The sequence below is a fragment of the Dipodomys spectabilis genome, unplaced genomic scaffold, assembly GCF_019054845.1.
Source record: "Dipodomys spectabilis isolate Male_0828 unplaced genomic scaffold, ASM1905484v1 ptg000599l, whole genome shotgun sequence".
NCBI lineage: Eukaryota > Metazoa > Chordata > Mammalia > Rodentia > Heteromyidae > Dipodomys > Dipodomys spectabilis.
This window is the reverse complement of record NW_024871276.1, coordinates 556,642-567,783: the sequence shown is the minus strand read 5'-3', so window position 1 is coordinate 567,783 and position 11,142 is coordinate 556,642. Positions and strand designations below refer to the sequence as shown.

The 11,142-nt window shown below is 54.8% G+C and overlaps 1 protein-coding gene across 2 annotated transcripts in view; it reads left to right on the top strand.

Annotated features, from left to right (window-relative positions):
* Window positions 1-1,040: 1,040 nt before the first annotated feature.
* Tspan18 (tetraspanin 18) overlaps window positions 1,041-11,142 on the top strand; it is a 144,901-nt gene continuing 134,799 nt past the window's right edge. Inside the window, exon 1 of one of the 2 annotated variants that reach the window (XM_042671094.1) lies at window positions 1,041-1,067. The gene's annotated coding sequence lies outside the window, so the exon portion shown is untranslated. Of the gene's footprint in view, window positions 1,068-1,425; window positions 1,553-11,142 lie in introns of those variants that run through there. The other variant, XM_042671095.1, reaches the window with a different exon arrangement.

Sequence of the window (11,142 nt, the reverse complement as noted above, 5' to 3'; positions counted from 1 at the left end):
ACACGCAGAGTTTGCCTGGCATCTCAGGTCCAAGAAATGCTCACAGCCAATCTTTTCCAAAAGCATCCATGAGCGCAGGGCTCTTGGGGTTGCTCGGGATATTCTCCCCTTCACCCTACTTTGGTAACTGTAGGAACTGCCCTTGCCCACGTTTTTACAAAAATTGCACAATTAGAAACTTTCCCCCCAAGGGAAGAAGTGAAGAAGTGGGTGCCCAGGGGTTTCCAGCCATAGTCCTGTCCACCTACTCAGTGCCTGAAAAGTATCTGAAAAGACTAACCCCCCCCCCCAAATTCTTAGAAGGGATCACCATGTTCTGGAAGGCTCCTCAACACTCTTGTCTAGTGATCTGACTCAGGGAAACAGGAATCGCTCCACCTCCTATCCATCGCTTACTCCTTAGTGAGAACCAGCTGACCACTCTTCTGGCAGAGAGTGTTGTGTGAAGGTCCAGTGGCCCACAGGGACCCTTCAGAGTGGAGGCCTCAGAGCTGGGACTCAACCCCCCCCCCCCCAAAAAAAAAGTGTTGCCTAAGATGAGCCCAAGCTGAACCCTGTAATCTGGGTGCGGTTCCTAGGTGAGAGCAATGGCTCAGACCCCACTAGCTCTGAGTTCCTTCTGGAGGGGAAGAGAGCCGAGGGAGTGGGTGTGGCTGTGGCAGTAATATGAAGAGATCCCCCCCCCCCCCGTGTCCTGAGGTTCCCACACTGGTCTCCCCCTCCCCTCCCAAACCCGGGCTGTCTCCTTCCTGCTTGGGACCAGGATCTTCCCAGCTGGATCCCCAGTAGAGGGGACAGTCTGAGCTCTCAGTAGGTTCTTCTCCACCCCGGGCGGGGAGGGGCGCAGGAGAGGTCTCGACGGACAACCCCGTTCCCGCCCTGCAGGTGGGCTGGGGGAGGAACATCGAACAAGACCCCTGAAATCCACACCCGGCCCGGGTCTCGCTGGCCACTGGCTCCCCCTCCCTTCCCACGGATCTACTGAATTCCCACGAAGCGGCCCAGAGCGCGGGGAGGAACCCCGAACGAGGCCTGGGGAGGACCGCAGCTGGAACCCCGAGAGGCCGGTAGGGACCCCGAGCAGGGACCCCGGCCGCGGTGGCAGGGGGAGGCCCGGGCCGCCCGCCGTGGAGGCGCGCCTAGCCGGCGTCCGCCAAGGCCGAGGCGCGGCGGCGGCGGGAGGCCGAGGGGCGGAGGCTCGGGGCGGAGGGAGCGGGGAGGGCGGGACGGGGGGCGGCGGGGAGGTGGGGCCGGCGGCGACGGGCGGGCGGGCAGGCGGCAAGCGAGCGGCTGCAGCTGCTGCCGGCGTCTCGGGGGCTCCAGGCTGCGGGCGGACGCCGCGCCGAGCGATCCACCGCCGCGCCGCGCGAGGCCGCCGGAGCCCCGGCCTCGGCCCCGAGCGAGCAAGCGAGCGGAACGCCGCGCGTCCCCGGACCCCACCGCCGTCGGGAGGACGCTCGCCCCGGCAAGTTGCAGGCGCGTTGCGCCCGGAGAAAGTTTCCCCTGCGGCCGCCCGCGGAGTTGGCGCGGGCTCCGCCGCCGCCGCCGGAAGGTAGGGCTCGCCCCGCGCGCCCCGCGCGCCCCGCGCGCCCCGCGCCCGGCGGGGAGACCCGCGTTCGCACGTGAGGAGGCGGGCGGGATGGGGTCCCGGGCCCGGCACGTCGAGGCTCCAAGTTCTGCTCAAACTAGCACGGGGAAGGCGAGGCAGGGACGAGGCGGGGGACCCGGAGGGGGCCGCGCTCGCCCCGTCCTCGCCGCGCGCGCCCAGGGCGCCGAGCTGCGGGCTTCGCCCAGCACAGGTGCAGCCCCTCGGGCTCCCAGCGACCGCGGTGGGGTACCGGTGTGTGTGTGTGTGGTTTCAAGGATCGGGGTTCGGGCCAGGACTGTGCCCAGAGGGGAGGGGTGCACCCCACGACACCCTGGGAGAGGACAGCAGGGACCCCTACACCCGGGCTCGGGCGGGGAGGCTCGATCGCCGGCGCCCGGCAGGGGCGCTGAGTCGTGCCGCCGCCTTTCAGGGTCCCCAGTGGCAGGGCGGGGCGGGCGCTCACCGCTTTCCCCCAGCGCCCGGGTGAGCGGACCGGAGAAGCGGGGCCTCGGTGGGGTGCTGGGAGGCTGCGGAGCTCGGCCCGGCGCGATCTAGGGGGTGTGGTGGAGTCGGTGCCGAGGGTGCTGGGCTCGGTCCTGCCGCCAGGAGGCGCCCAGCCACGGTCCGCTCGCTGGCTCTTTCCACACAACCACCCCCAAATTGTGATCCACAAACCACAGTCCCTCCCCAAGGCATTGGGGACCCCTCCTCCGCCCCCCCCCCACAATCTCTTTCAGCAGACTGGGAAGGGGGCTGGAGTGTGAGGCCGGGTGTCTCAGTTACTACTGGAGGGAACTGCCTTCATGAGATTATTTTTCTTGGGGGGCTGTCAGGGTGTGTGTGTAGGTCCCTGATGTCCTATCACAGGTGGTGGGGCGCACCTCTTCCCTCTGGGCACAGCCCTGGTGCTTGAAACCACACCTCCCACCCTACCAACTCTGCCTCCCCCCCACCCCCCCTGCACCCCATGAAAGAGGAGAACAAGACAAAAGAAAACTTATATGAATGGAGACGGTTGGTTAGTACCTTCACTTTGGGGGGGGTGCTTCCTGGAAGTTGATGAAACCCTTTGGTAAAAGTGGTACCTTTGTTACTGGACCCTGGCCAGATGTGGGGAGGAGGGCGGTGTCTGTGGACAATGAGTGTATCCACTCTTGTCCATCCTCTCTCTGGGTACATGTAAACTGGAGGGCACAAGGTGGGGTATTGGGGACCCTTACCAAGACCCCCAAACCTGGGTCTTGTGGAGCTGTGGCTTGGGGAGTGACATGCTGCTTGTCATCTTGGTCAGGAGTTTTTAATATTGTAGGGACCCATGGGAAATGACTCCATCTTTCTCTCTAATTCTTGCCTACCAAACCCCAAGAGAGTACAAGTGAGCAGATCCCAGTTCCTGCAGCCATGGCTTAGAAGTTTCCATGCAGGCTCTGCTGGCAGCTGTGCTCTTGGGACAGCCACCACCCATCCTCAGAGTCCTGGCAAAGGTGATGAAGATGAGTTGAGACAAATGGGATCTTGCATTCCATGCATGGTCAAATTTTTTTTTCCAGTCATGGGGCTTGAACTCAGGGCCTAGGCACTGTCCCTGAACTCTTCTGCTCAACGCTAGCACTCTACCATTTTGAGCCACAGCTCCACTTCTGTTTTTATTTTTTTGGTGGTTAATTGGAGATAAGTCTCACAGACTTTCCTGCCTGGGCTGACCAACGGTAACCCTCAAATCTTGGCCTCCTGAGTAGATAGGATTACAGGTGTGAGCTCCCAGCTCCCAGGAGGTCAGATGTATTTGCTGGGTGTAATGAGCCAACATGCTCAGGACCAACACTTGCTCCCAGAAAGATCAGGGTGATCTCTAGTTTGAATAGGAGAAGGGGGAACAGAGAGCCGGAGAGAAAAGGGTGGAGAAGCCCCACTGTCTGGATTTGTCTTTAAGATGGCCCAGAAGACCAGAGACTAAAAAAGGAGTATTTTGTTTTTGTTTTGCATCTAGTGACTAAAGAGAAGCCTGAGATGGGGTGAGGTGGGCGGGTGGCCCTTCCTTGGAGCCTGGGTGTGGTCTGGGATCCCTAGAAGACCACAGTTTCTGTGACTTAGCCCTTCTCTTTACTCCCCACTCACACCCACCTGTGCCCACCTGAGGGCATTGAGGCTCCCCCTCCCCCAGGGTTGCCAATGTCTGTGTCCTTGTCGCCTCTGCTCCTGCCTCTAAAATGGCAGCAGGGATATGGCAGTTCCAGCCCATTCTCTAGAAGCAAAAATTAGTCTGGACTTGAGTATACTAGACTCGTGGCTAGACTCCAAGAAGAACCAACCCTAATCAGCCTTATCAGCCTGGAAATAGCTCCCAAGTTACTTAATAGTTTTAATGTTCTGGCAGGGGTGGGCTGGAGGTCTGCACTCCAGGCCGGTGCAGGTTTGGAGGTTCATGGAGGAAAGAGATTGTGGGGCCTTCTGCGAGGAGGCCAGGTAGGGGAGCAACAACAGCTCACCCCTTCCTCTGGCCTTTCCAGCCCACTTCGTTCGTGGGAAGAGCCGATGTCTGTGTCTGGACTGCACATATTTTTGGGACCCCCACCTCCCTTTCCAAATGGCTGCTCTTCTGGTTTATTTTATGAGCTATTGAGTAGGGAAATCAGGAACATTTGTTCCTGCTCAGCTCGTCCGAAGCAGCACAGGGAGGGTGCTTGGAAACCAGCTCTGTGGTCCCACGGAGCAGATGATGCCAGCTCACCAGGCATGTCTGCAACCGGGTGCCATTGAATTACATGCCAGCCTGCCTCCTGCAGGGTGCCTCCTGCCACCCGGGCTGGCACCTTGGACCTACGTGGGTGCTCTCTCTGAGGGAGTGGGACAGATAACAAAAACCTGTTTGAAAAAAGAGACGAGGCCCTGTGTTTGTGGGTGGCAAAGCAGAGCTTTAATTCGGGCACTTGTTGTCTGATCATCCAGCTCTTTCTCCTCGTTGGTATCTGAGACGGCTGGGTTAATTAGTAAATGGAACAACGTGGATATGAGCAGGAGCCTGTTCCCAAGTCATTGAATGTGTATGTATGTGTGGACAGGCAACAGCATGGAGTCAAGGAGCTTGTCATCTAGCCGTTAATTGTTACAGATGTAGCTGTGTGACCTCCACCTCTGAGCCTCAGTTTCTTAGTATGTAGAATGGGACTCTCATCAGCTGCTGTGAGCTGTCAGTGAAATGACCCTTGTGAAACACAGCACGGAACCCAGCACATAGGAAGTGCTTAGTAAATGTTCACTGTTATTTGTCACTGCCATTATTACCCTTGCTAGTGCTATTGTAAAAGAATGCAGTCATGTTGGAGGAGTCAACTTTGATTCTTTCCAGTGTTCTGGGCCATGGTAGTGTGTGTGTGTGTGTGTGTGTGTGTGTGTGTGTGTGTGTGTATGTGTGTTTGTGTGTGTGGGGAAACAGAGGGAGGGAGGGAGAGGGAGGGAGAACAAGCATCTTCCTTTTTAGGGGTAAATGGCAAAGGTGAATATGTTGCCCTTGAGGGTCTTTTCTTCCTTGCCCTGCCTCCTAGCAGCCCCATTCCTGTGGCAGGAAGCCCAGTTTGATATCACCAAGAACATCCTGGTCCCTGGCAAGCAGGATGGTATCCCATCAGCCAAGTCTCTGCCCATCCCTTCTTCTCTGCCCTTTGTCTTCCAAACTGCAGTATCAAGACCACACATCAGAATAATAAGTTTCAGCAGATAAACAGCTCCCAATTCACCCAAGTCAGGGGCCATCTTCCTGGAAGATACTTTCCGATAAATACATGGTACTCTGTTGTGTTGCGTTTTAGTTGGCTGGCCCTGCGTCCGTCTCTGGGTTCAGCCCTCGGACATGGCCTGGGCCAGGTCTGCAGTCTAAGGCTGACTTCCCTGATAGCTGCCTGGGGGGGAGGGGGAATGCCAGGCTGAGCCCTTGCCTCCTCTCCCTCTAGAAGGCTGTGGCTCTGAGCCATCACAGTGATGATGCTTCTGAGACTCATTTTGGAACAGCTGCACCTGCCCGGGAGGTTCAGATAATGCCTCCGCTTTATGGATCAGAGAGTAGGCTCAGAAAACCAGAGCGTTAGGTGTGGGACTGAAGTTTGATCTAGAATTGACCTGGTTCTCCATCCTGCCCTGTTTCCTCTTCTGTCAAAGTTTTACAAAGCCCCCAAATCTCAGGAAAGCGCCCAGAGACTTGGTTAGGCCCCTTCTCCCTACTTCTGGTCTTCTGCCAGCATCATTAAGTACCTTCAGCCATTCCCTCTTCTCTGGCATAGATCATTCAGCCTTCCTGGGGACAGGGAAGGACGAGAGATTTGGGAACATGGCTGTGTACAGGAGGAGAGCCATCCTGTGTTCCTACCAAGCTACAAGAGGTGGTTGTGGCAGGGGCAGGCTTGTGGTTCCAGATCTGGATTTGTTCCTGCCATTCACTGCTGTGTGGTCTGAGACTGCTTGTCTTTGAACATGAGAATCTTTCCATCAGTGATACAGGAAGCCGAGTAGCACCTAGCTGCCATAGCACATGACCCCTTAGTGATGTAACAAGCAGGTTCCGTTCTCACATTCACGTTTCTGTCCTCCGCCCTGGTGCGCAGGGACTCAGACTGCTGGCACCTCTGCCATCTTTGTGGCGTAGATGTTACTGCAGGAGGGAAACAGGATGCTGGCAGAGCCATAGCCTCTACCTGGAGGTGGCACACATCGTGTGTCAACTCTAGGATATAGAGTTGACATAGGGTCAACTCTACCTTATGTTTACCTAGTTGAGTGCTTTGAGGACATTGAAATGCAGTCACGGCTTCTGAGAGAATCTGGTTGTGTCACCAGCTCCCAAGACACTTTGGCCTCTTTCCCTAGGGGATGTTGTTCTTTGTAGATTACAGACAGTGGGTGTGTGAAGATTACTTCCTGGCAGATGGAGGCATGTGTGAGTGGAGGCTGGGTCTAAGGGGCTGGACAGGGGCCCCACAGCAAAGGTGCTAAGCCAGGCCCTCGACCTCCAGTCCAGTACCCCATGACCTCCTTAGGCATCCTGAAACTTGGTGCTCTGACAACTTTCCAGAATGTCTTCCAGGTTCTTCCAGCACCATCTTTGGCGCCTGTCTCCTCCATCCCCTCATAGTGTGGCCATGTTGGGGTTCATGGGTGTGATTGGTGGGAGGCGTGGATATAGGAGCACTTTGGAAGTTCGGAGAGAAGATCAGGGGTGTGAAGAGGGAAGGTGGCATTTCAGATATTCATAGCCACGGGAACTGCTGTGCCCTCTAATTCTTTCCAGCTCTTTCTTTCTTTTCTTTTCTTTCTTTTTCTTTTTTTTCTGGAGGGGTGTAGCACATAGGTGGCAACACCCAGGTTCTAATCTTAAATTCCTCTCCTTAGCACTTGCCTAGCTCCCTGAATCTGCCTGAGCATGGAAAGCCTTAAAGAAGGAAGAAGCTGTCCTATTCCCCTGGCAGAGGCTGGACGCTGCCTGGTTCAAGGGTGCAGACACTGGCTCCCATCCCTGGTGGCCTCAGGCAGGCTGGCTCTGCTTGGGGAAGTACCACCGCTTCCCTTCGAAATGGGAGAATGCTTGTGAAGCAAATACCACTACTACTTTGGTCTCAGGCTGGGGGATGCTGCAGAGAGAGGCTTCCTGCCACCCACCCTGCCCCCGCGTTGCTGCCTCTCCTGCTGGGACAGATTGCAGCCTGCTCTGGCTGGCCAAGTGTGCACAGCCTCCCAGAGCAGCCCGCGACCACCTGCTGCCTGACATTTAGGGCTCCTTCAGTGCTCAACCGCTCAGCCGCTCACTGGGGTTTTAGTTTTAGCTGCCCCACTAGGGTGATGGGGAAGGTATATCTCCAGCCAGAATAGTGATGCCCCCTCTGGGCTCCATGAGGAATGGCTGAGTGGGCTGGACATAACAATGGGGGGGGGGTGTCTGTGATTGGGACAAGTAGCCTCCCTGTATCTGCATTCTCTGCCTAGGCAGAGCAGATACTTGTCCCTGGGGCACTGAACACTGTGATCTCCCATGGTGTCTGTCAGCCAGATGCCAGGGGGGACACATTGAGAGGTCTTGGCTGGCAGAGATTAGTTACCCCTGGCACTCACAGTGCCATCCTGTGGCTTTCTTGTCATGCGTCTGTCTCTCCTTATAGGACACCAGTCATTGGAGCTATTTGCTGCTCTCACAAGCTCATCCTACCTTGGTTGATCTGTAGAGAACCATGTCTCAGAGAGGTCATCTTCACCGCTCCCAGGGTTGGACTCTATTGTATCTTTTTTGGGGGTGTGTGTGTACAATTCAAGCTATAACAGTGGGTTAGAGCCAGGTCCAGTGGAGCACACTTATTATTCCTGCACTTGGAAGGCTGGGGCAGGAAGATTAGAGGTTTCAGGCCAGCCTGGGCTACCTAGCAAGACTGTCTCAAAGCAAAAACAACCAGATGGATCATGTTTGCCCTGTTTTCTTTCATTTTTGCAGTCCTTCCTTCCTTCCTTCCTTCCTTCCTTCCTTCCTTCCTTCCTTCCTTCCTTCCTTCTTTCTTCCCTCCCTCCTTCTCTCCCTCCCTCTCTCCCTCCTTCCCTTCCCTCTCTCCTTTTCCTTTCCCTCTTCCTTTCCCTCTCTCCTTCCCCTCTCTCCTTTCCCTCTCTCCTTCCCCTCTCTCCCTCCCCTCTCTCCCTCCCCTCTCTTCCTCCCTCCCCCCTCCTCCTCTCCCTTTCCTCTCTTCTCCTCCCCTCCCCTCCAGCCTCACTTGGCTTTTTAATTTTTGGTAGGTTGTGGGGCTTGAACTCTGGGCCTGGGCACTGTCCCTGAGCTCTTCAGCGCAAGGCTACTGTTCTACCACCTGAGCCACAGTGCCACTTCCATTTTTCTGAATGGTTTATTGGAGATAGTCTCACAGACTTTCCTGCCCAAGCTGGCTTTGAACCTCCATCCTCAGATCTCAGCCTCCTGAGTAGCTAGGATTACAGGCGTGAGCCACCAGTGCCCGGCTTCCACTTGGCTTTTTTGATCAAGGTCTCTTGCTCTACCACTTGAGTCATAGCTCCACTTCTGGCTTTTTTTCTTGTTGTTGTTTAATTGGAGGTAAGAGTCTCACAGACTTTTTTGCCTGGGCTAGCTCTGAAACGCAATCTTCAGATCTCAGCCTCCTGAGTAGCTAGGATTATAGTAGGCATTAACAACTGATGCCCAGCTTATGTTTGCCCTGTTTTGTATCCAAAGAAACCAATTTAAACAAGAAACAGGGTGAGTCGTTTGTCCAGTTCATCAATTCTACAACTCTTCCCCCACCCCTTCCGCCCCAGATGCTTTAGTCTTCTTTTCAGTAAACCCCTGTGGCCTGGTTCAGAGTGCTGGAAGACAGGGATATGTGCAGCCAAGTGCTCTTTGTGGGCAGCCGAACATTTGCCAGTTTTTGTCACCCATTCTCCTGCTCTCTCCCCAGGCTTGGAAGGCACTGGCTGTCCAGGCTGAGTACAGGAAACAGATACATGTAAGCATAACAACCCATTTATTGCACTGTTTTCGAGACACAGGTGTTGGAAAGGATGAAATGAGAGGTACCATTTATATTCTTCCAACTTTTTCTGAGGTGCTTGATGAGTGTTTTCTCTGGAGTCCCGATGAATTGGCCTTGTTTGGTATTTGGGCTGGGTTTGCCTTCGACCTGCAAAAATCTAGGCTCTGTTTCCCCAGGGTCAGGGCTGGGTGTCTCTGCAGCTCTAGAGCCCATGCATTAGGCGCACAGGAGGGCTCAGATCTAAGCCAGCAGATGCCTGCCATGGGGGTGGGGGTGGGGGAAGGCAGGGAGTCAAGTAGCTTGTCAATGGGTTCAAAGCCCAGGCAGCCTTGGCTGATGACCTCTGTTGATGCATCCATAGATGACTTACCTTGTTGACAGGGAAGGTGTTTTGTTTATTTGTTTGTCTTGAGTGCCAATCTTGGGGCTTGAACTCTGGGCACTGTCCCTGAGCTTTTTTGCTTAAAGTTAGCATTCTACTTCTTGAGCTCTAGCTCTACTGCTGGCTTTTTTTGGTAGTTTATTGGAAATAAGAGTCTCATGGATTTTCCTGCCCAGGCTGGCTTTGAACCGTGATTCCCAGATCTCAGCCTCCTGAGTAGCTAGGATTGCAGGTGCAAGCCACCGGCACCAGGGACCAGGAGGATTTATTGTTGTTGTTTTGTTTTGTTTTTCTAATTATTTCACATTCCACATGCCATTCTGTACCTAGAGTGGCTCACTACTTCAGTATTAACTCCACACTGCCTCCTGTTACTTCTGCATTTCAACAGCTGACCCAGACAGAGCTGGGATTTGAGTGCAGTTAGTTTACCTGTGGGAAAGAGATGGGTTGTCTGCTGTGAACAGCTGGAGCTCAACTCCCCTGGGGACAGTTCTGGCCGCTGTTCCTGGCCCACCCTGCCATTCTGACAGCAGGGGCAGAGCTTGGGTTGTAGTCACCAACTTCTGTCTCACTGGCTAAAGTTTCCCCAAAGGTATCAGCTTCCAGATACTTCTAGCCTACCTCTAATCAAGAGACAGTGGTGGATGAGGGAGTGAGGGGTCCTGGGTGGACCTGTCTGCTACTTATAATGAGTGCCCACTCCCTGTCCACTGTTTATTGCAGGTGCCCAGCTTTCGACTGCATGAACAGCTATGGACTGAGATGTGGAGTCAGGGTCATGGCTGTCTTCTGTCTCTCATGGCTTGGCATTCTCCTGTCCCTTCCTATCTTCTGCCTGGCCTCTTAAGATCCAGGGGTCGGAGCTACATGGGGTCCTGGAAGAAATTTTGAGCCTTTGTGGGGAGCATTGTCAAGTAGAGCTTGAGGACTGAGGGCTGTTTCTACTCCTCTCCAGTGGATTGTTGTGTTCTATTTTCTGGAATCTGTGTGTGTGTGTACACATGCGTGTGCACCTTTCCTGGAGCTATAACTCAGGGCCTGGGCATTGTCCCTCAGCTTTTTACTTAAGGCTAACACTATCATTTGAGCCACAGCTTCACATCCAGGTTTTTTTTTAATGTTGTTCTGGTTTATTAGAGAACAGAAGTCTCACCTACTTTTCTGCCTGGGCTGGCTTCAAACTGCAGGTCTCAGCCTCCCGAGGAACGAGGATTACAGGTGTGAGCCACCAGTGCCGGGCTCTCCAGAATCTTCTTTGCTGGGAAAGCAAGCTGTGGAGCCAAGGCAAACAATAATCTGTGAGGCACCCCTACCTGTGTTGCAAGAGGACAGGGCACAGCCAGGTGGAGGTCCCCAGGCATTGCTGGAACACAAAGGCTTTTTGCCCGTTTCCTGTTCTGTTTCTAGAGACCTATGGCATCCTGAGAGCCCTGGTAGGACCAGGGGACGTGATGTTGCCAGAACTAGGGAACTGGACTATAGCACCAACTCCCTGCAGATGACTGTCCTGTGCCATTTCTCAGCAGATGTGACAGGGAGCACTGGCTTCGGAGTCCTGAGTCCCAGAGCCTGGGATCAGATCCCATGCCCTCTGAGCTTATGATCTCTCTTCCATGTCAATAAAGAGGGAGGTGCTGATGGGTCTAGAGTTCTGC